Source organism: Vigna unguiculata, unplaced genomic scaffold (assembly GCF_037176805.1).
Source record: "Vigna unguiculata cultivar grain cowpea cultivar isolate G323 ecotype 2 unplaced genomic scaffold, ASM3717680v1 ptg000026l_ERROPOS8475000, whole genome shotgun sequence".
Classification (NCBI taxonomy): domain Eukaryota; kingdom Viridiplantae; phylum Streptophyta; class Magnoliopsida; order Fabales; family Fabaceae; genus Vigna; species Vigna unguiculata.
The window spans coordinates 176,193-194,706 of record NW_028196671.1 but is presented as its reverse complement, the minus strand read 5'-3'; the positions used below and the strand labels follow the sequence as shown (position 1 = coordinate 194,706).

Here is an 18,514-nt window from a genome sequence, read left to right as displayed (position 1 = left end):
TAGTCAGTTGGAATGATTTAGGTGATAATTTAGGATTTGATTGCAAAAGAAAACAGTGATGAAAAGAACGTAGGAAAAGAAAATAACGTAAAAAAGAGGTGCAACACGAGGACTTCCCAGGAGGTCACCCATCCTAGTACTACTCTCGCCCAAGCACGCTTAACTGCGGAGTTCTGATGGGATCCGGTGCATTAGTGCTGGTATGATCGCACCTGTGAAGTATTGCACGATCAATGTACATATGGGTTTCGCATTGGGCCTAAGTTTGAACACTTGGCGCGGCGCGGGGGCACGGGGACGTGAGGTGGGTTGTTTTGGTCTGAAGAGATTTTGGTAGTAGTCAGTTGGAATGATTTAGGTGATAATTTAGGATTTGATTGCAAAAGAAAACAGTGATGAAAAGAACGTAGGAAAAGAAAATAACGTAAAAAAGAGGTGCAACACGAGGACTTCCCAGGAGGTCACCCATCCTAGTACTACTCTCGCCCAAGCACGCTTAACTGCGGAGTTCTGATGGGATCCGGTGCATTAGTGCTGGTATGATCGCACCTGTGAAGTATTGCACGATCAATGTACATATGGGTTTCGCATTGGGCCTAAGTTTGAACACTTGGCGCGGCGCGGGGGCACGGGGACGTGAGGTGGGTTGTTTTGGTCTGAAGAGATTTTGGTAGTAGTCAGTTGGAATGATTTAGGTGATAATTTAGGATTTGATTGCAAAAGAAAACAGTGATGAAAAGAACGTAGGAAAAGAAAATAACGTAAAAAAGAGGTGCAACACGAGGACTTCCCAGGAGGTCACCCATCCTAGTACTACTCTCGCCCAAGCACGCTTAACTGCGGAGTTCTGATGGGATCTGGTGCATTAGTGCTGGTATGATCGCACCTGTGAAGTATTGCACGATCAATGTACATATGGGTTTCGCATTGGGCCTAAGTTTGAACACTTGGCGCGGCGGCGCGGGGGCACGGGGACGTGAGGTGGGTTGTTTTGGTCTGAAGAGATTTTGGTAGTAGTCAGTTGGAATGATTTAGGATTTGATTGCAAAAGAAAACACTGATGAAAAGAACGTAGGAAAAGAAAATAACGTAAAAAAGAGGTGCAACACGAGGACTTCCCAGGAGGTCACCCATCCTAGTACTACTCTCGCCCATGCACGCTTAACTGCGGAGTTCTGATGGGATCCGGTGCATTAGTGCTGGTATGATCGCACCTGTGAAGTATTGCACGATCAATGTACATATGGGTTTCGCATTGGGCCTAAGTTTGAACACTTGGCGCGGCGGCGCGGGGGCACGGGGACGTGAGGTGGGTTGTTTTGGTCTGAAGAGATTTTGGTAGTAGTCAGTTGGAATGATTTAGGATTTGATTGCAAAAGAAAACAGTGATGAAAAGAACGTAGGAAAAGAAAATAACGTAAAAAAGAGGTGCAACACGAGGACTTCCCAGGAGGTCACCCATCCTAGTACTACTCTCGCCCAAGCACGCTTAACTGCGGAGTTCTGATGGGATCCGGTGCATTAGTGCTGGTATGATCGCACCTGTGAAGTATTGCACGATCAATGTACATATGGGTTTCGCATTGGGCCTAAGTTTGAACACTTGGCGCGGCGCGGGGGCACGGGGACGTGAGGTGGGTTGTTTTGGTCTGAAGAGATTTTGGTAGTAGTCAGTTGGAACGATTTAGGTGATAATTTAGGATTTGATTGCAAAAGAAAACAGTGATGAAAAGAACGTAGGAAAAGAAAATAACGTAAAAAAGAGGTGCAACACGAGGACTTCCCAGGAGGTCACCCATCCTAGTACTACTCTCGCCCAAGCACGCTTAACTGCGGAGTTCTGATGGGATCCGGTGCATTAGTGCTGGTATGATCGCACCTGTGAAGTATTGCACGATCAATGTACATATGGGTTTCGCATTGAGCCTAAGTTTGAACACTTGGCGCGGCGGCGCGGGGACGTGAGGTGGGTTGTTTTGGTCTGAAGAGATTTTGGTAGTAGTCAGTTGGAATGATTTAGGATTTGATTGCAAAAGAAAACAGTGATGAAAAGAACGTAGGAAAAGAAAATAACGTAAAAAAGAGGTGCAACACGAGGACTTCCCAGGAGGTCACCCATCCTAGTACTACTCTCGCCCAAGCACGCTTAACTGCGGAGTTCTGATGGGATCCGGTGCATTAGTGCTGGTATGATCGCACCTGTGAAGTATTGCACGATCAATGTACATATGGGTTTCGCATTGGGCCTAAGTTTGAACACTTGGCGCGGCGCGGGGGCACGGGGACGTGAGGTGGGTTGTTTTGGTCTGAAGAGATTTTGGTAGTAGTCAGTTGGAATGATTTAGGATTTGATTGCAAAAGAAAACAGTGATGAAAAGAACGTAGGAAAAGAAAATAACGTAAAAAAGAGGTGCAACACGAGGACTTCCCAGGAGGTCACCCATCCTAGTACTACTCTCGCCCAAGCACGCTTAACTGCGGAGTTCTGATGGGATCCGGTGCATTAGTGCTGGTATGATCGCACCTGTGAAGTATTGCACGATCAATGTACATATGGGTTTCGCATTGGGCCTAAGTTTGAACACTTGGCGCGGCGGATTTGATTGCAAAAGAAAACAGTGATGAAAAGAACGTAGGAAAAGAAAATAACGTAGAAAAGAGGTGCAACACGAGGACTTCCCAGGAGTTCACCCATCCTAGTACTACTCTCGCCCAAGCACGCTTAACTGCGGAGTTCTGATGGGATCCGGTGCATTAGTGCTGGTATGATCGCACCTGTGAAGTATTGCACGATCAATGTACATATGGGTTTCGCATTGGGCCTAAGTTTGAACACTTGGCGCGGCGCGGGGGCACGGGGACGTGAGGTGGGTTGTTTTGGTCTGAAGAGATTTTGGTAGTAGTCAGTTGGAATGATTTAGGTGATAATTTAGGATTTGATTGCAAAAGAAAACAGTGATGAAAAGAACGTAGGAAAAGAAAATAACGTAAAAAAGAGGTGCAACACGAGGACTTCCCAGGAGGTCACCCATCCTAGTACTACTCTCGCCCAAGCACACTTAACTGCGGAGTTCTGATGGGATCCGGTGCATTAGTGCTGGTATGATCGCACCTGTGAAGTATTGCACGATCAATGTACATATGGGTTTCGCATTGGGCCTAAGTTTGAACACTTGGCGCGGCGCGGGGGCACGGGGACGTGAGGTGGGTTGTTTTGGTCTGAAGAGATTTTGGTAGTAGTCAGTTGGAATGATTTAGGTGATAATTTAGGATTTGATTGCAAAAGAAAACAGTGATGAAAAGAATGTAGGAAAAGAAAATAACGTAAAAAAGAGGTGCAACACGAGGACTTCCCAGGAGGTCACCCATCCTAGTACTACTCTCGCCCAAGCACGCTTAACTGCGGAGTTCTGATGGGATCCGGTGCATTAGTGCTGGTATGATCGCACCTGTGAAGTATTGCACGATCAATGTACATATGGGTTTCGCATTGGGCCTAAGTTTGAACACTTGGCGCGGCGCGGGGGCACGGGGACGTGAGGTGGGTTGTTTTGGTCTGAAGAGATTTTGGTAGTAGTCAGTTGGAATGATTTAGGTGATAATTTAGGATTTGATTGCAAAAGAAAACAGTGATGAAAAGAACGTAGGAAAAGAAAATAACGTAAAAAAGAGGTGCAACACGAGGACTTCCCAGGAGGTCACCCATCCTAGTACTACTCTCGCCCAAGCACGCTTAACTGCGGAGTTCTGATGGGATCTGGTGCATTAGTGCTGGTATGATCGCACCTGTGAAGTATTGCACGATCAATGTACATATGGGTTTCGCATTGGGCCTAAGTTTGAACACTTGGCGCGGCGGCGCGGGGGCACGGGGACGTGAGGTGGGTTGTTTTGGTCTGAAGAGATTTTGGTAGTAGTCAGTTGGAATGATTTAGGATTTGATTGCAAAAGAAAACACTGATGAAAAGAACGTAGGAAAAGAAAATAACGTAAAAAAGAGGTGCAACACGAGGACTTCCCAGGAGGTCACCCATCCTAGTACTACTCTCGCCCAAGCACGCTTAACTGCGGAGTTCTGATGGGATCCGGTGCATTAGTGCTGGTATGATCGCACCTGTGAAGTATTGCACGATCAATGTACATATGGGTTTCGCATTGGGCCTAAGTTTGAACACTTGGCGCGGCGGCGCGGGGGCACGGGGACGTGAGGTGGGTTGTTTTGGTCTGAAGAGATTTTGGTAGTAGTCAGTTGGAATGATTTAGGATTTGATTGCAAAAGAAAACAGTGATGAAAAGAACGTAGGAAAAGAAAATAACGTAAAAAAGAGGTGCAACACGAGGACTTCCCAGGAGGTCACCCATCCTAGTACTACTCTCGCCCAAGCACGCTTAACTGCGGAGTTCTGATGGGATCCGGTGCATTAGTGCTGGTATGATCGCACCTGTGAAGTATTGCACGATCAATGTACATATGGGTTTCGCATTGGGCCTAAGTTTGAACACTTGGCGCGGCGCGGGGACGTGAGGTGGGTTGTTTTGGTCTGAAGAGATTTTGGTAGTAGTCAGTTGGAACGATTTAGGTGATAATTTAGGATTTGATTGCAAAAGAAAACAGTGATGAAAAGAACGTAGGAAAAGAAAATAACGTAAAAAAGAGGTGCAACACGAGGACTTCCCAGGAGGTCACCCATCCTAGTACTACTCTCGCCCAAGCACGCTTAACTGCGGAGTTCTGATGGGATCCGGTGCATTAGTGCTGGTATGATCGCACCTGTGAAGTATTGCACGATCAATGTACATATGGGTTTCGCATTGAGCCTAAGTTTGAACACTTGGCGCGGCGGCGCGGGGGCACGGGGACGTGAGATGGGTTGTTTTGGTCTGAAGAGATTTTGGTAGTAGTCAGTTGGAATGATTTAGGATTTGATTGCAAAAGAAAACAGTGATGAAAAGAACGTAGGAAAAGAAAATAACGTAAAAAAGAGGTGCAACACGAGGACTTCCCAGGAGGTCACCCATCCTAGTACTACTCTCGCCCAAGCACGCTTAACTGCGGAGTTCTGATGGGATCTGGTGCATTAGTGCTGGTATGATCGCACCTGTGAAGTATTGCACGATCAATGTACATATGGGTTTCGCATTGGGCCTAAGTTTGAACACTTGGCGCGGCGGCGCGGGGGCACGGGGACGTGAGGTGGGTTGTTTTGGTCTGAAGAGATTTTGGTAGTAGTCAGTTGGAATGATTTAGGATTTGATTGCAAAAGAAAACAGTGATGAAAAGAACGTAGGAAAAGAAAATAACGTAAAAAAGAGGTGCAACACGAGGACTTCCCAGGAGGTCACCCATCCTAGTACTACTCTCGCCCAAGCACGCTTAACTGCGGAGTTCTGATGGGATCCGGTGCATTAGTGCTGGTATGATCGCACCTGTGAAGTATTGCACGATCAATGTACATATGGGTTTCGCATTGGGCCTAAGTTTGAACACTTGGCGCGGCGGCGCGGGGGCACGGGGACGTGAGGTGGGTTGTTTTGGTCTGAAGAGATTTTGGTAGTAGTCAGTTGGAATGATTTAGGATTTGATTGCAAAAGAAAACAGTGATGAAAAGAACGTAGGAAAAGAAAATAACGTAAAAAAGAGGTGCAACACGAGGACTTCCCAGGAGGTCACCCATCCTAGTACTACTCTCGCCCAAGCACGCTTAACTGCGGAGTTCTGATGGGATCCGGTGCATTAGTGCTGGTATGATCGCACCTGTGAAGTATTGCACGATCAATGTACATATGGGTTTCGCATTGGGCCTAAGTTTGAACACTTGGCGCGGCGCGGGGGCACGGGGACGTGAGGTGGGTTGTTTTGGTCTGAAGAGATTTTGGTAGTAGTCAGTTGGAACGATTTAGGTGATAATTTAGGATTTGATTGCAAAAGAAAACAGTGATGAAAAGAACGTAGGAAAAGAAAATAACGTAAAAAAGAGGTGCAACACGAGGACTTCCCAGGAGGTCACCCATCCTAGTACTACTCTCGCCCAAGCACGCTTAACTGCGGAGTTCTGATGGGATCCGGTGCATTAGTGCTGGTATGATCGCACCTGTGAAGTATTGCACGATCAATGTACATATGGGTTTCGCATTGAGCCTAAGTTTGAACACTTGGCGCGGCGGCGCGGGGGCACGGGGACGTGAGGTGGGTTGTTTTGGTCTGAAGAGATTTTGGTAGTAGTCAGTTGGAATGATTTAGGATTTGATTGCAAAAGAAAACAGTGATGAAAAGAACGTAGGAAAAGAAAATAACGTAAAAAAGAGGTGCAACACGAGGACTTCCCAGGAGGTCACCCATCCTAGTACTACTCTCGCCCAAGCACGCTTAACTGCGGAGTTCTGATGGGATCCGGTGCATTAGTGCTGGTATGATCGCACCTGTGAAGTATTGCACGATCAATGTACATATGGGTTTCGCATTGGGCCTAAGTTTGAACACTTGGCGCGGCGCGGGGGCACGGGGACGTGAGGTGGGTTGTTTTGGTCTGAAGAGATTTTGGTAGTAGTCAGTTGGAATGATTTAGGATTTGATTGCAAAAGAAAACAGTGATGAAAAGAACGTAGGAAAAGAAAATAACGTAAAAAAGAGGTGCAACACGAGGACTTCCCAGGAGGTCACCCATCCTAGTACTAGTCTCGCCCAAGCACGCTTAACTGCGGAGTTCTGATGGGATCCGGTGCATTAGTGCTGGTATGATCGCACCTGTGAAGTATTGCACGATCAATGTACATATGGGTTTCGCATTGGGCCTAAGTTTGAACACTTGGCGCGGCGCGGGGGCACGGGGACGTGAGGTGGGTTGTTTTGGTCTGAAGAGATTTTGGTAGTAGTCAGTTGGAATGATTTAGGTGATAATTTAGGATTTGATTGCAAAAGAAAACAGTGATGAAAATAACGTAGGAAAAGAAAATAACGTAAAAAAGAGGTGCAACACGAGGACTTCCCAGGAGGTCACCCATCCTAGTACTACTCTCGCCCAAGCACGCTTAACTGCGGAGTTCTGATGGGATCCGGTGCATTAGTGCTGGTATGATCGCACCTGTGAAGTATTGCACGATCAATGTACATATGGGTTTCGCATTGGGCCTAAGTTTGAACACTTGGCGCGGCGCGGGGGCACGGGGACGTGAGGTGGGTTGTTTTGGTCTGAAGAGATTTTGGTAGTAGTCAGTTGGAATGATTTAGGATTTGATTGCAAAAGAAAACAGTGATGAAAAGAACGTAGGAAAAGAAAATAACGTAAAAAAGAGGTGCAACACGAGGACTTCCCAGGAGGTCACCCATCCTAGTACTACTCTCGCCCAAGCACGCTTAACTGCGGAGTTCTGATGGGATCCGGTGCATTAGTGCTGGTATGATCGCACCTGTGAAGTATTGCACGATCAATGTACATATGGGTTTCGCATTGGGCCTAAGTTTGAACACTTGGCGCGGCGGATTTGATTGCAAAAGAAAACAGTGATGAAAAGAACGTAGGAAAAGAAAATAACGTAGAAAAGAGGTGCAACACGAGGACTTCCCAGGAGGTCACCCATCCTAGTACTACTCTCGCCCAAGCACGCTTAACTGCGGAGTTCTGATGGGATCCGGTGCATTAGTGCTGGTATGATCGCACCTGTGAAGTATTGCACGATCAATGTACATATGGGTTTCGCATTGGGCCTAAGTTTGAACACTTGGCGCGGCGCGGGGGCACGGGGACGTGAGGTGGGTTGTTTTGGTCTGAAGAGATTTTGGTAGTAGTCAGTTGGAATGATTTAGGTGATAATTTAGGATTTGATTGCAAAAGAAAACAGTGATGAAAAGAACGTAGGAAAAGAAAATAACGTAAAAAAGAGGTGCAACACGAGGACTTCCCAGGAGGTCACCCATCCTAGTACTACTCTCGCCCAAGCACACTTAACTGCGGAGTTCTGATGGGATCCGGTGCATTAGTGCTGGTATGATCGCACCTGTGAAGTATTGCACGATCAATGTACATATGGGTTTCGCATTGGGCCTAAGTTTGAACACTTGGCGCGGCGCGGGGGCACGGGGACGTGAGGTGGGTTGTTTTGGTCTGAAGAGATTTTGGTAGTAGTCAGTTGGAATGATTTAGGTGATAATTTAGGATTTGATTGCAAAAGAAAACAGTGATGAAAAGAACGTAGGAAAAGAAAATAACGTAAAAAAGAGGTGCAACACGAGGACTTCCCAGGAGGTCACCCATCCTAGTACTACTCTCGCCCAAGCACGCTTAACTGCGGAGTTCTGATGGGATCCGGTGCATTAGTGCTGGTATGATCGCACCTGTGAAGTATTGCACGATCAATGTACATATGGGTTTCGCATTGGGCCTAAGTTTGAACACTTGGCGCGGCGCGGGGGCACGGGGACGTGAGGTGGGTTGTTTTGGTCTGAAGAGATTTTGGTAGTAGTCAGTTGGAATGATTTAGGTGATAATTTAGGATTTGATTGCAAAAGAAAACAGTGATGAAAAGAACGTAGGAAAAGAAAATAACGTAAAAAAGAGGTGCAACACGAGGACTTCCCAGGAGGTCACCCATCCTAGTACTACTCTCGCCCAAGCACGCTTAACTGCGGAGTTCTGATGGGATCCGGTGCATTAGTGCTGGTATGATCGCACCTGTGAAGTATTGCACGATCAATGTACATATGGGTTTCGCATTGGGCCTAAGTTTGAACACTTGGCGCGGCGGCGCGGGGGCACGGCGACGTGAGGTGGGTTGTTTTGGTCTGAAGAGATTTTGGTAGTAGTCAGTTGGAATGATTTAGGATTTGATTGCAAAAGAAAACAGTGATGAAAAGAACGTAGGAAAAGAAAATAACGTAAAAAAGAGGTGCAACACGAGGACTTCCCAGGAGGTCACCCATCCTAGTACTACTCTCGCCCAAGCACGCTTAACTGCGGAGTTCTGATGGGATCCGGTGCATTAGTGCTGGTATGATCGCACCTGTGAAGTATTGCACGATCAATGTACATATGGGTTTCGCATTGGGCCTAAGTTTGAACACTTGGCGCGGCGCGGGGGCACGGGGACGTGAGGTGGGTTGTTTTGGTCTGAAGAGATTTTGGTAGTAGTCAGTTGGAACGATTTAGGTGATAATTTAGGATTTGATTGCAAAAGAAAAAAGTGATGAAAAGAACGTAGGAAAAGAAAATAACGTAAAAAAGAGGTGCAACACGAGGACTTCCCAGGAGGTCACCCATCCTAGTACTACTCTCGCCCAAGCACGCTTAACTGCAGAGTTCTGATGGGATCCGGTGCATTAGTGCTGGTATGATCACACCTGTGAAGTATTGCACGATCAATGTACATATGGGTTTCGCATTGAGCCTAAGTTTGAACACTTGGCGCGGCGGCGCGGGGGCACGGGGACGTGAGGTGGGTTGTTTTGGTCTGAAGAGATTTTGGTAGTAGTCAGTTGGAATGATTTAGGATTTGATTGCAAAAGAAAACAGTGATGAAAAGTTAGGAAAAGAAAATAACGTAAAAAAGAGGTGCAACACGAGGACTTCCCAGGAGGTCACCCATCCTAGTACTACTCTCGCCCAAGCACGCTTAACTGCGGAGTTCTGATGGGATCCGGTGCATTAGTGCTGGTATGATCGCACCTGTGAAGTATTGCACGATCAATGTACATATATGGGTTTCGCATTGGGCCTAAGTTTGAACACTTGGCGCGGCGCGGGGGCACGGGGACGTGAGGTGGGTTGTTTTGGTCTGAAGAGATTTTGGTAGTAGTCAGTTGGAATGATTTAGGATTTGATTGCAAAAGAAAACAGTGATGAAAAGAACGTAGGAAAAGAAAATAACGTAAAAAAGAGGTGCAACACGAGGACTTCCCAGGAGGTCACCCATCCTAGTACTACTCTCGCCCAAGCACGCTTAACTGCGGAGTTCTGATGGGATCCGGTGCATTAGTGCTGGTATGATCGCACCTGTGAAGTATTGCACGATCAATGTACATATGGGTTTCGCATTGGGCCTAAGTTTGAACACTTGGCGCGGCGCGGGGGCACGGGGACGTGAGGTGGGTTGTTTTGGTCTGAAGAGATTTTGGTAGTAGTCAGTTGGAATGATTTAGGTGATAATTTAGGATTTGATTGCAAAAGAAAACAGTGATGAAAAGAACGTAGGAAAAGAAAATAACGTAAAAAAGAGGTGCAACACGAGGACTTCCCAGGAGGTCACCCATCCTAGTACTACTCTCGCCCAAGCACGCTTAACTGCGGAGTTCTGATGGGATCCGGTGCATTAGTGCTGGTATGATCGCACCTGTGAAGTATTGCACGATCAATGTACATATGGGTTTCGCATTGGGCCTAAGTTTGAACACTTGGCGCGGCGCGGGGGCACGGGGACGTGAGGTGGGTTGTTTTGGTCTGAAGAGATTTTGGTAGTAGTCAGTTGGAATGATTTAGGTGATAATTTAGGATTTGATTGCAAAAGAAAACAGTGATGAAAAGAACGTAGGAAAAGAAAATAACGTAGAAAAGAGGTGCAACACGAGGACTTCCCAGGAGGTCACCCATCCTAGTACTACTCTCGCCCAAGCACGCTTAACTGCGGAGTTCTGATGGGATCCGGTGCATTAGTGCTGGTATGATCGCACCTGTGAAGTATTGCACGATCAATGTACATATGGGTTTCGCATTGGGCCTAAGTTTGAACACTTGGCGCGGCGCGGGGGCACGGGGACGTGAGGTGGGTTGTTTTGGTCTGAAGAGATTTTGGTAGTAGTCAGTTGGAATGATTTAGGTGATAATTTAGGATTTGATTGCAAAAGAAAACAGTGATGAAAAGAACGTAGGAAAAGAAAATAACGTAAAAAAGAGGTGCAACACGAGGACTTCCCAGGAGGTCACCCATCCTAGTACTACTCTCGCCCAAGCACACTTAACTGCGGAGTTCTGATGGGATCCGGTGCATTAGTGCTGGTATGATCGCACCTGTGAAGTATTGCACGATCAATGTACATATGGGTTTCGCATTGGGCCTAAGTTTGAACACTTGGCGCGGCGCGGGGGCACGGGGACGTGAGGTGGGTTGTTTTGGTCTGAAGAGATTTTGGTAGTAGTCAGTTGGAATGATTTAGGTGATAATTTAGGATTTGATTGCAAAAGAAAACAGTGATGAAAAGAACGTAGGAAAAGAAAATAACGTAAAAAAGAGGTGCAACACGAGGACTTCCCAGGAGGTCACCCATCCTAGTACTACTCTCGCCCAAGCACGCTTAACTGCGGAGTTCTGATGGGATCCGGTGCATTAGTGCTGGTATGATCGCACCTGTGAAGTATTGCACGATCAATGTACATATGGGTTTCGCATTGGGCCTAAGTTTGAACACTTGGCGCGGCGCGGGGGCACGGGGACGTGAGGTGGGTTGTTTTGGTCTGAAGAGATTTTGGTAGTAGTCAGTTGGAACGATTTAGGTGATAATTTAGGATTTGATTGCAAAAGAAAACAGTGATGAAAAGAACGTAGGAAAAGAAAATAACGTAAAAAAGAGGTGCAACACGAGTACTTCCCAGGAGGTCACCCATCCTAGTACTACTCTCGCCCAAGCACGCTTAACTGCGGAGTTCTGATGGGATCCGGTGCATTAGTGCTGGTATGATCGCACCTGTGAAGTATTGCACGATCAATGTACATATGGGTTTCGCATTGAGCCTAAGTTTGAACACTTGGCGCGGCGGCGCGGGGGCACGGGGACGTGAGGTGGGTTGTTTTGGTCTGAAGAGATTTTGGTAGTAGTCAGTTGGAATGATTTAGGATTTGATTGCAAAAGAAAACAGTGATGAAAAGAACGTAGGAAAAGAAAATAACGTAAAAAAGAGGTGCAACACGAGGACTTCCCAGGAGGTCACCCATCCTAGTACTACTCTCGCCCAAGCACGCTTAACTGCGGAGTTCTGATGGGATCCGGTGCATTAGTGCTGGTATGATCGCACCTGTGAAGTATTGCACGATCAATGTACATATGGGTTTCGCATTGGGCCTAAGTTTGAACACTTGGCGCGGCGCGGGGGCACGGGGACGTGAGGTGGGTTGTTTTGGTCTGAAGAGATTTTGGTAGTAGTCAGTTGGAATGATTTAGGATTTGATTGCAAAAGAAAACAGTGATGAAAAGAACGTAGGAAAAGAAAATAACGTAAAAAAGAGGTGCAACACGAGGACTTCCCAGGAGGTCACCCATCCTAGTACTACTCTCGCCCAAGCACGCTTAACTGCGGAGTTCTGATGGGATCCGGTGCATTAGTGCTGGTATGATCGCACCTGTGAAGTATTGCACGATCAATGTACATATGGGTTTCGCATTGGGCCTAAGTTTGAACACTTGGCGCGGCGCGGGGGCACGGGGACGTGAGGTGGGTTGTTTTGGTCTGAAGAGATTTTGGTAGTAGTCAGTTGGAATGATTTAGGTGATAATTTAGGATTTGATTGCAAAAGAAAACAGTGATGAAAAGAACGTAGGAAAAGAAAATAACGTAAAAAAGAGGTGCAACACGAGGACTTCCCAGGAGGTCACCCATCCTAGTACTACTCTCGCCCAAGCACGCTTAACTGCGGAGTTCTGATGGGATCCGGTGCATTAGTGCTGGTATGATCGCACCTGTGAAGTATTGCACGATCAATGTACATATGGGTTTCGCATTGGGCCTAAGTTTGAACACTTGGCGCGGCGCGGGGGCACGGGGACGTGAGGTGGGTTGTTTTGGTCTGAAGAGATTTTGGTAGTAGTCAGTTGGAATGATTTAGGTGATAATTTAGGATTTGATTGCAAAAGAAAACAGTGATGAAAAGAACGTAGGAAAAGAAAATAACGTAGAAAAGAGGTGCAACACGAGGACTTCCCAGGAGGTCACCCATCCTAGTACTACTCTCGCCCAAGCACGCTTAACTGCGGAGTTCTGATGGGATCCGGTGCATTAGTGCTGGTATGATCGCACCTGTGAAGTATTGCACGATCAATGTACATATGGGTTTCGCATTGCGCCTAAGTTTGAACACTTGGCGCGGCGCGGGGGCACGGGGACGTGAGGTGGGTTGTTTTGGTCTGAAGAAATTTTGGTAGTAGTCAGTTGGAATGATTTAGGTGATAATTTAGGATTTGATTGCAAAAGAAAACAGTGATGAAAAGAACGTAGGAAAAGAAAATAACGTAAAAAAGAGGTGCAACACGAGGACTTCCCAGGAGGTCACCCATCCTAGTACTACTCTCGCCCAAGCACACTTAACTGCGGAGTTCTGATGGGATCCGGTGCATTAGTGCTGGTATGATCGCACCTGTGAAGTATTGCACGATCAATGTACATATGGGTTTCGCATTGGGCCTAAGTTTGAACACTTGGCGCGGCGCGGGGGCACGGGGACGTGAGGTGGGTTGTTTTGGTCTGAAGAGATTTTGGTAGTAGTCAGTTGGAATGATTTAGGTGATAATTTAGGATTTGATTGCAAAAGAAAACAGTGATGAAAAGAACGTAGGAAAAGAAAATAACGTAAAAAAGAGGTGCAACACGAGGACTTCCCAAGAGGTCACCCATCCTAGTACTACTCTCGCCCAAGCACGCTTAACTGCGGAGTTCTGATGGGATCCGGTGCATTAGTGCTGGTATGATCGCACCTGTGAAGTATTGCACGATCAATGTACATATGGGTTTCGCATTGGGCCTAAGTTTGAACACTTGGCGCGGCGCGGGGGCACGGGGACGTGAGGTGGGTTGTTTTGGTCTGAAGAGATTTTGGTAGTAGTCAGTTGGAATGATTTAGGTGATAATTTAGGATTTGATTGCAAAAGAAAACAGTGATGAAAAGAACGTAGGAAAAGAAAATAACGTAAAAAAGAGGTGCAACACGAGGACTTCCCAGGAGGTCACCCATCCTAGTACTACTCTCGCCCAAGCACGCTTAACTGCGGAGTTCTGATGGGATCCGGTGCATTAGTGCTGGTATGATCGCACCTGTGAAGTATTGCACGATCAATGTACATATGGGTTTCGCATTGGGCCTAAGTTTGAACACTTGGCGCGGCGCGGGGGCACGGGGACGTGAGGTGGGTTGTTTTGGTCTGAAGAGATTTTGGTAGTAGTCAGTTGGAACGATTTAGGTGATAATTTAGGATTTGATAGCAAAAGAAAACAGTGATGAAAAGAACGTAGGAAAAGAAAATAACGTAAAAAAGAGGTGCAACACGAGGACTTCCCAGGAGGTCACCCATCCTAGTACTACTCTCGCCCAAGCACACTTAACTGCGGAGTTCTGATGGGATCCGGTGCATTAGTGCTGGTATGATCGCACCTGTGAAGTATTGCACGATCAATGTACATATGGGTTTCGCATTGGGCCTAAGTTTGAACACTTGGCGCGGCGCGGGGGCACGGGGACGTGAGGTGGGTTGTTTTGGTCTGAAGAGATTTTGGTAGTAGTCAGTTGGAATGATTTAGGTGATAATTTAGGATTTGATTGCAAAAGAAAACAGTGATGAAAAGAACGTAGGAAAAGAAAATAACGTAAAAAAGAGGTGCAACACGAGGACTTCCCAGGAGGTCACCCATCCTAGTACTACTCTCGCCCAAGCACGCTTAACTGCGGAGTTCTGATGGGATCCGGTGCATTAGTGCTGGTATGATCGCACCTGTGAAGTATTGCACGATCAATGTACATATGGGTTTCGCATTGGGCCTAAGTTTGAACACTTGGCGCGGCGCGGGGGCACGGGGACGTGAGGTGGGTTGTTTTGGTCTGAAGAGATTTTGGTAGTAGTCAGTTGGAATGATTTAGGATTTGATTGCAAAAGAAAACAGTGATGAAAAGAACGTAGGAAAAGAAAATAACGTAAAAAAGAGGTGCAACACGAGGACTTCCCAGGAGGTCACCCATCCTAGTACTACTCTGGCCCAAGCACGCTTAACTGCGGAGTTCTGATGGGATCCGGTGCATTAGTGCTGGTATGATCGCACCTGTGAAGTATTGCACGATCAATGTACATATGGGTTTCGCATTGGGCCTAAGTTTGAACACTTGGCGCGGCGCGGGGGCACGGGGACGTGAGGTGGGTTGTTTTGGTCTGAAGAGATTTTGGTAGTAGTCAGTTGGAATGATTTAGGTGATAATTTAGGATTTGATTGCAAAAGAAAACAGTGATGAAAAGAACGTAGGAAAAGAAAATAACGTAGAAAAGAGGTGCAACACGAGGACTTCCCAGGAGGTCACCCATCCTAGTACTACTCTCGCCCAAGCACGCTTAACTGCGGAGTTCTGATGGGATCCGGTGCATTAGTGCTGGTATGATCGCACCTGTGAAGTATTGCACGATCAATGTACATATGGGTTTCGCATTGGGCCTAAGTTTGAACACTTGGCGCGGCGCGGGGGCACGGGGACCTGAGGTGAGTTGTTTTGGTCTGAAGAGATTTTGGTAGTAGTCAGTTGGAATGATTTAGGTGATAATTTAGGATTTGATTGCAAAAGAAAACAGTGATGAAAAGAACGTAGGAAAAGAAAATAACGTAAAAAAGAGGTGCAACACGAGGACTTCCCAGGAGGTCACCCATCCTAGTACTACTCTCGCCCAAGCACACTTAACTGCGGAGTTCTGATGGGATCCGGTGCATTAGTGCTGGTATGATCGCACCTGTGAAGTATTGCACGATCAATGTACATATGGGTTTCGCATTGGGCCTAAGTTTGAACACTTGGCGCGGCGCGGGGGCACGGGGACGTGAGGTGGGTTGTTTTGGTCTGAAGAGATTTTGGTAGTAGTCAGTTGGAATGATTTAGGTGATAATTTAGGATTTGATTGCAAAAGAAAACAGTGATGAAAAGAACGTAGGAAAAGAAAATAACGTAAAAAAGAGGTGCAACACGAGGACTTCCCAGGAGGTCACCCATCCTAGTACTACTCTCGCCCAAGCACGCTTAACTGCGGAGTTCTGATGGGATCCGGTGCATTAGTGCTGGTATGATCGCACCTGTGAAGTATTGCACGATCAATGTACATATGGGTTTCGCATTGGGCCTAAGTTTGAACACTTGGCGCGGCGCGGGGGCACGGGGACGTGAGGTGGGTTGTTTTGGTCTGAAGAGATTTTGGTAGTAGTCAGTTGGAACGATTTAGGTGATAATTTAGGATTTGATTGCAAAAGAAAACAGTGATGAAAAGAACGTAGGAAAAGAAAATAACGTAAAAAAGAGGTGCAACACGAGGACTTCCCAGGAGGTCACCCATCCTAGTACTACTCTCGCCCAAGCACACTTAACTGCGGAGTTCTGATGGGATCCGGTGCATTAGTGCTGGTATGATCGCACCTGTGAAGTATTGCACGATCAATGTACATATGGGTTTCGCATTGGGCCTAAGTTTGAACACTTGGCGCGGCGCGGGGGCACGGGGACGTGAGGTGGGTTGTTTTGGTCTGAAGAGATTTTGGTAGTAGTCAGTTGGAATGATTTAGGTGATAATTTAGGATTTGATTGCAAAAGAAAACAGTGATGAAAAGAACGTAGGAAAAGAAAATAACGTAAAAAAGAGGTGCAACACGAGGACTTCCCAGGAGGTCACCCATCCTAGTACTACTCTCGCCCAAGCACGCTTAACTGCGGAGTTCTGATGGGATCCGGTGCATTAGTGCTGGTATGATCGCACCTGTGAAGTATTGCACGATCAATGTACATATGGGTTTCGCATTGGGCCTAAGTTTGAACACTTGGCGCGGCGCGGGGGCACGGGGACGTGAGGTGGGTTGTTTTGGTCTGAAGAGATTTTGGTAGTAGTCAGTTGGAACGATTTAGGTGATAATTTAGGATTTGATTGCAAAAGAAAACAGTGATGAAAAGAACGTAGGAAAAGAAAATAACGTAAAAAAGAGGTGCAACACGAGGACTTCCCAGGAGGTCACCCATCCTAGTACTACTCTCGCCCAAGCACACTTAACTGCGGAGTTCTGATGGGATCCGGTGCATTAGTGCTGGTATGATCGCACCTGTGAAGTATTGCACGATCAATGTAGATATGGGTTTCGCATTGGGCCTAAGTTTGAACACTTGGCGCGGCGCGGGGGCACGGGGACGTGAGGTGGGTTGTTTTGGTCTGAAGAGATTTTGGTAGTAGTCAGTTGGAATGATTTAGGATTTGATTGCAAAAGAAAACAGTGATGAAAAGAACGTAGGAAAAGAAAATAACGTAAAAAAGAGGTGCAACACGAGGACTTCCCAGGAGGTCACCCATCCTAGTACTACTCTGGCCCAAGCACGCTTAACTGCGGAGTTCTGATGGGATCCGGTGCATTAGTGCTGGTATGATCGCACCTGTGAAGTATTGCACGATCAATGTACATATGGGTTTCGCATTGGGCCTAAGTTTGAACACTTGGCGCGGCGCGGGGGCACGGGGACGTGAGGTGGGTTGTTTTGGTCTGAAGAGATTTTGGTAGTAGTCAGTTGGAATGATTTAGGTGATAATTTAGGATTTGATTGCAAAAGAAAACAGTGATGAAAAGAACGTAGGAAAAGAAAATAACGTAGAAAAGAGGTGCAACATGAGGACTTCCCAGGAGGTCACCCATCCTAGTACTACTCTCGCCCAAGCACGCTTAACTGCGGAGTTCTGATGGGATCCGGTGCATTAGTGCTGGTATGATCGCACCTGTGAAGTATTGCACGATCAATGTACATATGGGTTTCGCATTGGGCCTAAGTTTGAACACTTGGCGCGGCGCGGGGGCACGGGGACGTGAGGTGGGTTGTTTTGGTCTGAAGAGATTTTGGTAGTAGTCAGTTGGAACGATTTAGGTGATAATTTAGGATTTGATTGCAAAAGAAAACAGTGATGAAAAGAACGTAGGAAAAGAAAATAACGTAAAAAAGAGGTGCAACACGAGGACTTCCCAGGAGGTCACCCATCCTAGTACTACTCTCGCCCAAGCACACTTAACTGCGGAGTTCTGATGGGATCCGGTGCATTAGTGCTGGTATGATCGCACCTGTGAAGTATTGCACGATCAATGTACATATGGGTTTCGCATTGGGCCTAAGTTTGAACACTTGGCGCGGCGCGGGGGCACGGGGACGTGAGGTGGGTTGTTTTGGTCTGAAGAGATTTTGGTAGTAGTCAGTTGGAATGATTTAGGTGATAATTTAGGATTTGATTGCAAAAGAAAACAGTGATGAAAAGAACGTAGGAAAAGAAAATAACGTAAAAAAGAGGTGCAACACGAGGACTTCCCAGGAGGTCACCCATCCTAGTACTACTCTCGCCCAAGCACGCTTAACTGCGGAGTTCTGATGGGATCCGGTGCATTAGTGCTGGTATGATCGCACCTGTGAAGTATTGCACGATCAATGTACATATGGGTTTCGCATTGGGCCTAAGTTTGAACACTTGGCGCGGCGCGGGGGCACGGGGACGTGAGGTGGGTTGTTTTGGTCTGAAGAGATTTTGGTAGTAGTCAGTTGGAACGATTTAGGT

General features: G+C 46.8%; 56 non-coding genes across 56 annotated transcripts; all 56 read right to left on the bottom strand.

Moving 5' to 3' along the window:
• Nucleotides 1-95: 95 nt before the first annotated feature.
• On the bottom strand, nt 96-214 carry LOC146878434 (5S ribosomal RNA). The gene has a single exon (XR_014989749.1). It is a non-coding gene; the product is annotated as a 5S ribosomal RNA (ribosomal RNA).
• A 218-nt stretch (nt 215-432) lies between these two features.
• LOC146878433 (5S ribosomal RNA) lies at nt 433-551 on the bottom strand. Its single transcript, XR_014989748.1, has one exon. It is a non-coding gene; the product is annotated as a 5S ribosomal RNA (ribosomal RNA).
• Nucleotides 552-769: 218 nt separating this feature from the next.
• Nucleotides 770-888, bottom strand: LOC146878432 (5S ribosomal RNA). Its single transcript, XR_014989342.1, has one exon. It is a non-coding gene; the product is annotated as a 5S ribosomal RNA (ribosomal RNA).
• A 209-nt stretch (nt 889-1,097) lies between these two features.
• On the bottom strand, nt 1,098-1,216 carry LOC146878431 (5S ribosomal RNA). Its single transcript, XR_014989161.1, has one exon. It is a non-coding gene; the product is annotated as a 5S ribosomal RNA (ribosomal RNA).
• Nucleotides 1,217-1,425: 209 nt separating this feature from the next.
• LOC146878430 (5S ribosomal RNA) lies at nt 1,426-1,544 on the bottom strand. Its single transcript, XR_014989747.1, has one exon. It is a non-coding gene; the product is annotated as a 5S ribosomal RNA (ribosomal RNA).
• A 218-nt stretch (nt 1,545-1,762) lies between these two features.
• Nucleotides 1,763-1,881, bottom strand: LOC146878429 (5S ribosomal RNA). Its single transcript, XR_014989745.1, has one exon. It is a non-coding gene; the product is annotated as a 5S ribosomal RNA (ribosomal RNA).
• Nucleotides 1,882-2,082: 201 nt separating this feature from the next.
• LOC146878428 (5S ribosomal RNA) lies at nt 2,083-2,201 on the bottom strand. The gene has a single exon (XR_014989744.1). It is a non-coding gene; the product is annotated as a 5S ribosomal RNA (ribosomal RNA).
• Nucleotides 2,202-2,407: 206 nt separating this feature from the next.
• Nucleotides 2,408-2,526, bottom strand: LOC146878427 (5S ribosomal RNA). Its single transcript, XR_014989743.1, has one exon. It is a non-coding gene; the product is annotated as a 5S ribosomal RNA (ribosomal RNA).
• Nucleotides 2,527-2,658: 132 nt separating this feature from the next.
• Nucleotides 2,659-2,777, bottom strand: LOC146878426 (5S ribosomal RNA). Its single transcript, XR_014989399.1, has one exon. It is a non-coding gene; the product is annotated as a 5S ribosomal RNA (ribosomal RNA).
• A 218-nt stretch (nt 2,778-2,995) lies between these two features.
• Nucleotides 2,996-3,114, bottom strand: LOC146878425 (5S ribosomal RNA). The gene has a single exon (XR_014989210.1). It is a non-coding gene; the product is annotated as a 5S ribosomal RNA (ribosomal RNA).
• A 218-nt stretch (nt 3,115-3,332) lies between these two features.
• LOC146878424 (5S ribosomal RNA) lies at nt 3,333-3,451 on the bottom strand. The gene has a single exon (XR_014989742.1). It is a non-coding gene; the product is annotated as a 5S ribosomal RNA (ribosomal RNA).
• Nucleotides 3,452-3,669: 218 nt separating this feature from the next.
• LOC146878423 (5S ribosomal RNA) lies at nt 3,670-3,788 on the bottom strand. The gene has a single exon (XR_014989341.1). It is a non-coding gene; the product is annotated as a 5S ribosomal RNA (ribosomal RNA).
• A 209-nt stretch (nt 3,789-3,997) lies between these two features.
• Nucleotides 3,998-4,116, bottom strand: LOC146878422 (5S ribosomal RNA). The gene has a single exon (XR_014989741.1). It is a non-coding gene; the product is annotated as a 5S ribosomal RNA (ribosomal RNA).
• Nucleotides 4,117-4,325: 209 nt separating this feature from the next.
• Nucleotides 4,326-4,444, bottom strand: LOC146878421 (5S ribosomal RNA). Its single transcript, XR_014989740.1, has one exon. It is a non-coding gene; the product is annotated as a 5S ribosomal RNA (ribosomal RNA).
• A 210-nt stretch (nt 4,445-4,654) lies between these two features.
• On the bottom strand, nt 4,655-4,773 carry LOC146878420 (5S ribosomal RNA). The gene has a single exon (XR_014989739.1). It is a non-coding gene; the product is annotated as a 5S ribosomal RNA (ribosomal RNA).
• Nucleotides 4,774-4,982: 209 nt separating this feature from the next.
• Nucleotides 4,983-5,101, bottom strand: LOC146878419 (5S ribosomal RNA). The gene has a single exon (XR_014989340.1). It is a non-coding gene; the product is annotated as a 5S ribosomal RNA (ribosomal RNA).
• A 209-nt stretch (nt 5,102-5,310) lies between these two features.
• On the bottom strand, nt 5,311-5,429 carry LOC146878418 (5S ribosomal RNA). The gene has a single exon (XR_014989737.1). It is a non-coding gene; the product is annotated as a 5S ribosomal RNA (ribosomal RNA).
• Nucleotides 5,430-5,638: 209 nt separating this feature from the next.
• On the bottom strand, nt 5,639-5,757 carry LOC146878417 (5S ribosomal RNA). The gene has a single exon (XR_014989736.1). It is a non-coding gene; the product is annotated as a 5S ribosomal RNA (ribosomal RNA).
• Nucleotides 5,758-5,975: 218 nt separating this feature from the next.
• LOC146878416 (5S ribosomal RNA) lies at nt 5,976-6,094 on the bottom strand. The gene has a single exon (XR_014989735.1). It is a non-coding gene; the product is annotated as a 5S ribosomal RNA (ribosomal RNA).
• A 209-nt stretch (nt 6,095-6,303) lies between these two features.
• Nucleotides 6,304-6,422, bottom strand: LOC146878415 (5S ribosomal RNA). Its single transcript, XR_014989733.1, has one exon. It is a non-coding gene; the product is annotated as a 5S ribosomal RNA (ribosomal RNA).
• Nucleotides 6,423-6,628: 206 nt separating this feature from the next.
• LOC146878414 (5S ribosomal RNA) lies at nt 6,629-6,747 on the bottom strand. Its single transcript, XR_014989249.1, has one exon. It is a non-coding gene; the product is annotated as a 5S ribosomal RNA (ribosomal RNA).
• A 218-nt stretch (nt 6,748-6,965) lies between these two features.
• Nucleotides 6,966-7,084, bottom strand: LOC146878413 (5S ribosomal RNA). The gene has a single exon (XR_014989732.1). It is a non-coding gene; the product is annotated as a 5S ribosomal RNA (ribosomal RNA).
• Nucleotides 7,085-7,290: 206 nt separating this feature from the next.
• LOC146878412 (5S ribosomal RNA) lies at nt 7,291-7,409 on the bottom strand. Its single transcript, XR_014989731.1, has one exon. It is a non-coding gene; the product is annotated as a 5S ribosomal RNA (ribosomal RNA).
• Nucleotides 7,410-7,541: 132 nt separating this feature from the next.
• Nucleotides 7,542-7,660, bottom strand: LOC146878411 (5S ribosomal RNA). Its single transcript, XR_014989730.1, has one exon. It is a non-coding gene; the product is annotated as a 5S ribosomal RNA (ribosomal RNA).
• A 218-nt stretch (nt 7,661-7,878) lies between these two features.
• On the bottom strand, nt 7,879-7,997 carry LOC146878410 (5S ribosomal RNA). The gene has a single exon (XR_014989208.1). It is a non-coding gene; the product is annotated as a 5S ribosomal RNA (ribosomal RNA).
• Nucleotides 7,998-8,215: 218 nt separating this feature from the next.
• On the bottom strand, nt 8,216-8,334 carry LOC146878409 (5S ribosomal RNA). The gene has a single exon (XR_014989729.1). It is a non-coding gene; the product is annotated as a 5S ribosomal RNA (ribosomal RNA).
• Nucleotides 8,335-8,552: 218 nt separating this feature from the next.
• LOC146878408 (5S ribosomal RNA) lies at nt 8,553-8,671 on the bottom strand. The gene has a single exon (XR_014989728.1). It is a non-coding gene; the product is annotated as a 5S ribosomal RNA (ribosomal RNA).
• Nucleotides 8,672-8,880: 209 nt separating this feature from the next.
• LOC146878407 (5S ribosomal RNA) lies at nt 8,881-8,999 on the bottom strand. The gene has a single exon (XR_014989727.1). It is a non-coding gene; the product is annotated as a 5S ribosomal RNA (ribosomal RNA).
• A 218-nt stretch (nt 9,000-9,217) lies between these two features.
• On the bottom strand, nt 9,218-9,336 carry LOC146878406 (5S ribosomal RNA). The gene has a single exon (XR_014989351.1). It is a non-coding gene; the product is annotated as a 5S ribosomal RNA (ribosomal RNA).
• A 206-nt stretch (nt 9,337-9,542) lies between these two features.
• On the bottom strand, nt 9,543-9,661 carry LOC146878405 (5S ribosomal RNA). Its single transcript, XR_014989726.1, has one exon. It is a non-coding gene; the product is annotated as a 5S ribosomal RNA (ribosomal RNA).
• Nucleotides 9,662-9,869: 208 nt separating this feature from the next.
• On the bottom strand, nt 9,870-9,988 carry LOC146878404 (5S ribosomal RNA). Its single transcript, XR_014989725.1, has one exon. It is a non-coding gene; the product is annotated as a 5S ribosomal RNA (ribosomal RNA).
• Nucleotides 9,989-10,206: 218 nt separating this feature from the next.
• Nucleotides 10,207-10,325, bottom strand: LOC146878403 (5S ribosomal RNA). The gene has a single exon (XR_014989724.1). It is a non-coding gene; the product is annotated as a 5S ribosomal RNA (ribosomal RNA).
• Nucleotides 10,326-10,543: 218 nt separating this feature from the next.
• LOC146878402 (5S ribosomal RNA) lies at nt 10,544-10,662 on the bottom strand. The gene has a single exon (XR_014989722.1). It is a non-coding gene; the product is annotated as a 5S ribosomal RNA (ribosomal RNA).
• Nucleotides 10,663-10,880: 218 nt separating this feature from the next.
• Nucleotides 10,881-10,999, bottom strand: LOC146878401 (5S ribosomal RNA). Its single transcript, XR_014989207.1, has one exon. It is a non-coding gene; the product is annotated as a 5S ribosomal RNA (ribosomal RNA).
• A 218-nt stretch (nt 11,000-11,217) lies between these two features.
• Nucleotides 11,218-11,336, bottom strand: LOC146878400 (5S ribosomal RNA). Its single transcript, XR_014989721.1, has one exon. It is a non-coding gene; the product is annotated as a 5S ribosomal RNA (ribosomal RNA).
• Nucleotides 11,337-11,554: 218 nt separating this feature from the next.
• On the bottom strand, nt 11,555-11,673 carry LOC146878399 (5S ribosomal RNA). The gene has a single exon (XR_014989157.1). It is a non-coding gene; the product is annotated as a 5S ribosomal RNA (ribosomal RNA).
• Nucleotides 11,674-11,882: 209 nt separating this feature from the next.
• Nucleotides 11,883-12,001, bottom strand: LOC146878398 (5S ribosomal RNA). Its single transcript, XR_014989720.1, has one exon. It is a non-coding gene; the product is annotated as a 5S ribosomal RNA (ribosomal RNA).
• A 206-nt stretch (nt 12,002-12,207) lies between these two features.
• On the bottom strand, nt 12,208-12,326 carry LOC146878397 (5S ribosomal RNA). Its single transcript, XR_014989719.1, has one exon. It is a non-coding gene; the product is annotated as a 5S ribosomal RNA (ribosomal RNA).
• Nucleotides 12,327-12,544: 218 nt separating this feature from the next.
• Nucleotides 12,545-12,663, bottom strand: LOC146878396 (5S ribosomal RNA). Its single transcript, XR_014989718.1, has one exon. It is a non-coding gene; the product is annotated as a 5S ribosomal RNA (ribosomal RNA).
• Nucleotides 12,664-12,881: 218 nt separating this feature from the next.
• On the bottom strand, nt 12,882-13,000 carry LOC146878395 (5S ribosomal RNA). Its single transcript, XR_014989717.1, has one exon. It is a non-coding gene; the product is annotated as a 5S ribosomal RNA (ribosomal RNA).
• A 218-nt stretch (nt 13,001-13,218) lies between these two features.
• LOC146878394 (5S ribosomal RNA) lies at nt 13,219-13,337 on the bottom strand. The gene has a single exon (XR_014989206.1). It is a non-coding gene; the product is annotated as a 5S ribosomal RNA (ribosomal RNA).
• Nucleotides 13,338-13,555: 218 nt separating this feature from the next.
• On the bottom strand, nt 13,556-13,674 carry LOC146878393 (5S ribosomal RNA). Its single transcript, XR_014989893.1, has one exon. It is a non-coding gene; the product is annotated as a 5S ribosomal RNA (ribosomal RNA).
• Nucleotides 13,675-13,892: 218 nt separating this feature from the next.
• LOC146878392 (5S ribosomal RNA) lies at nt 13,893-14,011 on the bottom strand. Its single transcript, XR_014989716.1, has one exon. It is a non-coding gene; the product is annotated as a 5S ribosomal RNA (ribosomal RNA).
• A 218-nt stretch (nt 14,012-14,229) lies between these two features.
• Nucleotides 14,230-14,348, bottom strand: LOC146878391 (5S ribosomal RNA). The gene has a single exon (XR_014989205.1). It is a non-coding gene; the product is annotated as a 5S ribosomal RNA (ribosomal RNA).
• Nucleotides 14,349-14,566: 218 nt separating this feature from the next.
• LOC146878390 (5S ribosomal RNA) lies at nt 14,567-14,685 on the bottom strand. The gene has a single exon (XR_014989715.1). It is a non-coding gene; the product is annotated as a 5S ribosomal RNA (ribosomal RNA).
• A 206-nt stretch (nt 14,686-14,891) lies between these two features.
• On the bottom strand, nt 14,892-15,010 carry LOC146878389 (5S ribosomal RNA). Its single transcript, XR_014989366.1, has one exon. It is a non-coding gene; the product is annotated as a 5S ribosomal RNA (ribosomal RNA).
• A 218-nt stretch (nt 15,011-15,228) lies between these two features.
• On the bottom strand, nt 15,229-15,347 carry LOC146878388 (5S ribosomal RNA). The gene has a single exon (XR_014989714.1). It is a non-coding gene; the product is annotated as a 5S ribosomal RNA (ribosomal RNA).
• A 218-nt stretch (nt 15,348-15,565) lies between these two features.
• LOC146878387 (5S ribosomal RNA) lies at nt 15,566-15,684 on the bottom strand. The gene has a single exon (XR_014989204.1). It is a non-coding gene; the product is annotated as a 5S ribosomal RNA (ribosomal RNA).
• A 218-nt stretch (nt 15,685-15,902) lies between these two features.
• On the bottom strand, nt 15,903-16,021 carry LOC146878386 (5S ribosomal RNA). The gene has a single exon (XR_014989713.1). It is a non-coding gene; the product is annotated as a 5S ribosomal RNA (ribosomal RNA).
• A 218-nt stretch (nt 16,022-16,239) lies between these two features.
• LOC146878385 (5S ribosomal RNA) lies at nt 16,240-16,358 on the bottom strand. Its single transcript, XR_014989202.1, has one exon. It is a non-coding gene; the product is annotated as a 5S ribosomal RNA (ribosomal RNA).
• A 218-nt stretch (nt 16,359-16,576) lies between these two features.
• Nucleotides 16,577-16,695, bottom strand: LOC146878384 (5S ribosomal RNA). The gene has a single exon (XR_014989711.1). It is a non-coding gene; the product is annotated as a 5S ribosomal RNA (ribosomal RNA).
• Nucleotides 16,696-16,913: 218 nt separating this feature from the next.
• On the bottom strand, nt 16,914-17,032 carry LOC146878383 (5S ribosomal RNA). Its single transcript, XR_014989201.1, has one exon. It is a non-coding gene; the product is annotated as a 5S ribosomal RNA (ribosomal RNA).
• A 206-nt stretch (nt 17,033-17,238) lies between these two features.
• On the bottom strand, nt 17,239-17,357 carry LOC146878382 (5S ribosomal RNA). The gene has a single exon (XR_014989365.1). It is a non-coding gene; the product is annotated as a 5S ribosomal RNA (ribosomal RNA).
• Nucleotides 17,358-17,575: 218 nt separating this feature from the next.
• On the bottom strand, nt 17,576-17,694 carry LOC146878381 (5S ribosomal RNA). The gene has a single exon (XR_014989364.1). It is a non-coding gene; the product is annotated as a 5S ribosomal RNA (ribosomal RNA).
• A 218-nt stretch (nt 17,695-17,912) lies between these two features.
• LOC146878380 (5S ribosomal RNA) lies at nt 17,913-18,031 on the bottom strand. Its single transcript, XR_014989200.1, has one exon. It is a non-coding gene; the product is annotated as a 5S ribosomal RNA (ribosomal RNA).
• Nucleotides 18,032-18,249: 218 nt separating this feature from the next.
• Nucleotides 18,250-18,368, bottom strand: LOC146878379 (5S ribosomal RNA). Its single transcript, XR_014989710.1, has one exon. It is a non-coding gene; the product is annotated as a 5S ribosomal RNA (ribosomal RNA).
• Nucleotides 18,369-18,514: the final 146 nt, after the last annotated feature.